Consider the following 3396-nt stretch of genomic DNA (forward strand, 5'->3'; position numbering starts at 1 on the left):
GGACTTTTGATCTACTTCCGTTACATAGGCTTTTAGTAGATCAAGAATTGTTGGGTTAGCTATTTCACTTTGGCCATCCGTTTGCGGGTGATAGGACGAAGAAAAATTTAGCCTTGTCCCTAAATCCTCAAAGAGAACCTTCCAGAAATTACTGGTCATTCTAGGATCTCTATCTGACACTATGGACATCGGCAAGCCATGGTATTTGAAGATTTGTGATATGAAGAGGGTTGCCATTTGATGGGCTTTGATAGTGTGGTGTGTGGTCGTGCAGGTAGAGTCCGGCCACCTAGTGTGGTCAGACACGTTATGGTTGTAACCAACTCTCTAGCATAATATAAGGAGGTTCACTCTCATCGAAGAGGCAGACTCAGTTTGGTCCCGTCCTCCCGTGCACTTTACATTGGTGGAGGAGACGGGCAACATTTCTTGATTGCTATTTCTTTCACTTCTTGCTGCACACTGCACGGGCGATGGCGTTCACCTTAGAGCAGGACTAGCCTAACTAGCTTAGCCTTGCCTTTGTAATCATGTAACTACCGTCAAGCCATACTTTCTAGGTGCTGCTTATCGTTTCCTCTGCATCCCCCCCCCGCTTCTTGCTCTACTCGTTGGCGGCCTCTAAACACAAGTGCTGCTGCTACATTTAACAACTTGATGCACGCTCCCTCTGTAACCAGTGCCAGGCCGACACAAATCCTCGATCAGTCAGCTTCGTCACTGAAAGCTCTCATCTTCCATAGCAAGCTCTAGATGGAGCTCAAGACAGTGTGCTTGACACTAGATAGAGAGAAAAAGCCATCGTGTGCACCTAACCCTAGCTTTCTCCCATGCTGTCGCTCATCATCGGACTGCAGGCTTTGGCTACTCGACGTACATGTGTTCCAATTGAAGTAGGCAAGCCCGTTGCCAAAGCTGGTGTTCTTCTCTGAGCCGAAGCCAAGCGAGCAAGTTCTTTGCTGCAAGCAGATGTGCACGAACCCTCTCATAGCTACTGTCCACAACAGGCGGAGCCCTATTCGGTCAGGCAGTAGACCCACGTCATTTGCGAAGCTATTAGCGGATCAGCTTATTCATCAAGTCCTTTTACACGTATCCTTTTACGTTTGCAAATCGGCTGTAGTTCCCTGTGTATCCATATGTCCTCTCTTGCCTCTAAGCTCCCCTCGCCATGGCCAACCAATCAGCAGTGCCTTCCAAGTGAGTGACCACTCAAAACTGGGTGGGGCTTTCTCGTCAAAGACGTTGAAGCCTTCCAGTGCAGGTGTCTTGAACTCTACTTACAAGGTCCACAAGTCTCAATTGGAGACCCACCTTGCATCTTCCTCAGGAGCTGCAAATGCTAGCCATCATGGGTCACGCTAGTTTGGCTCAAGTTCAGCAGAGTGGTCTTCTTCAATGGTTCTCACCAGAGTTTCTAGTATGATTTGGAGGATCTTGAGGTGGCCACCAATTTCTTCTCGGCTAAGAACTTACTAGGCAAAAGAGCAGGGCACTCTGTCGTGTATAAAAGGGTGTTAAGAGATGGCTCTTCAGTGGCAATCAGGGCTCTTCACAAGGCAAGTTGTAAGACAGGAATGTCGCGGTTCAAGGTGTCGAGACCAGTCCAATGGAAACCACAAAAAGTCCTCATTCCAGTATTCTCTGGGTGGAAGATTTCTGGTTGGCAAATTGAGTTGCTGTAGCATCACTATAGAGGTGCTTCTTGTCGACGAGAGAAGTCAAGAGATGCAGACTCACAACAATTTTTCTCCCTTCTCACTTTCAATTAATTGGTTTTTATTGCAAAATTCTAGTTTTCTTCTTCAATTTCGCACTCTTTCTAGCCGAGTTTTTTTTTCCCATTCAATTAAGCATCAAGTCAAGCCCACCAAACCCCTTATAGAGATGGATGTATGTCGCAAAAATATCGCCCCCAGGCCTCAGTCCTTCCTCGTCTTGTCCATTTCAGTGGGATAGCGACCTAATGTTTGCACAAGCGAGATGTATGAGTTCCATGCCTTGACGATGTCGGCAGGATGATGAGTCTAGTCCCAAAGTTCAGTACCTAGCTCTTAAGCCGTTGTATGATCACTCCCCCCGGATGAGGCGTTGGAGTTGATCCCTTCCTGTCGAGTCCATTCTCAGCCCAAATTGTAAAAAAGATGTCCATCTTTTTTCTCCCTAAAGGGGGATGTGGTGTGTGGTCGTGCAGGTAGAGTCCGGCCACCTAGTGTGGTCGGACACGTTATGGTTGTAACCAACTCTCTAGCATAATATAAGGAGGTGCACTCTCATCAAAGAGGCAGACTCAGTTTGGTCCCGTCCTCCCGTGCACTTTACATTCTTTTTGACAGGTATAAAATGATCTTGTTTGCTGAACCTGTCTACTATCGTCCATATTCCCGTATTTCCATGGATAGACTTAGGCAATCCAAAGATAAAATCCATGGATATGCTCTCCCATGGTGAGTTAGGGATTGGCAAAGATTGAAGCAATCTAGGTTGTTTCCCTCTATCAAACTTTGTCTTTTGGCATACCACACATTTAGAAACATACTCTTGTATGTTTGCTTTCATGGCAGGCCAATAGAAATATGTTTCAATCCCTTTTAGGATAGACTGAATTCCTCTATGCCCCTCATAAGGAGGAGCATGAGATTCATACATTATTATCTCACGTAGTGAGTTAGTAACGCATAGTCCATTGCCATAGAGAAGATAACCATCTTGTAAAGTAAATGGTTCCTCTTTCTTCCCTAATGCAAGGGCTGAAATCACATCTCTAAAATCGGGATCAATAGCATACTCATCTATCATAGAAGATAGATCATTGTGAGTTGCTATGGAAACCGCATCCACTCTTGGCTGTCTTGAGAGTGCATCAGCTACTTGATTATGCTTACCAGCAATGTGAGAAATATGAAAATGAAATTGCAAAAGGAAATTTTCCCACCTCATTTATTTGTTGGAGAGTTTGGTCTGCGTCATGAAGTACTTAAGGCTTTGGTGATCTGTCCGCAGAATGAAAGGAGTTACCAATAAATAGTGCTTCCACGAGTCTAAGGCATGTAGAACTGTGAGGAGTTACTTTTCATATATGCCTAGAGATTGCTCAACAGGGTCGAGCCTTCGTCTTCATAGGCTATGGCGTGCCCTTCTAGGAGCAAAACAACTCCAAGACAATCACCACAAGCGTCACATTGGACCTCAAATGGCTTTGAGAGATCCGGTAATGTAAGCACATGTTGATATAAGCTTTTTGAAAGAATTGTTCTCCTTGGCAGACCATGTATACCTAACGTTTTTCTTGGTTAGGTCATGTAATGGTCCCGCGATTTGTAAGAACTTTTCTATGAAGCGTCTATAGTATGCGCACATACCTATAAAGCTTATTAGTTTATGAATATTCCTTGG

At 45.0% G+C, this 3396-nt stretch overlaps 1 pseudogene; it reads left to right on the forward strand.

The window, feature by feature from the left end:
- Positions 1–431: 431 nt before the first annotated feature.
- Positions 432–2289, forward strand: LOC147462596 (uncharacterized; annotated as a pseudogene).
- The last annotated feature ends 1107 nt before the right edge of the window (positions 2290–3396 follow it).

This window comes from Adiantum capillus-veneris, chromosome 2 (genome assembly GCF_014529385.1).
Source record: "Adiantum capillus-veneris isolate H3 chromosome 2, ASM1452938v2, whole genome shotgun sequence".
NCBI lineage: Eukaryota > Viridiplantae > Streptophyta > Polypodiopsida > Polypodiales > Pteridaceae > Adiantum > Adiantum capillus-veneris.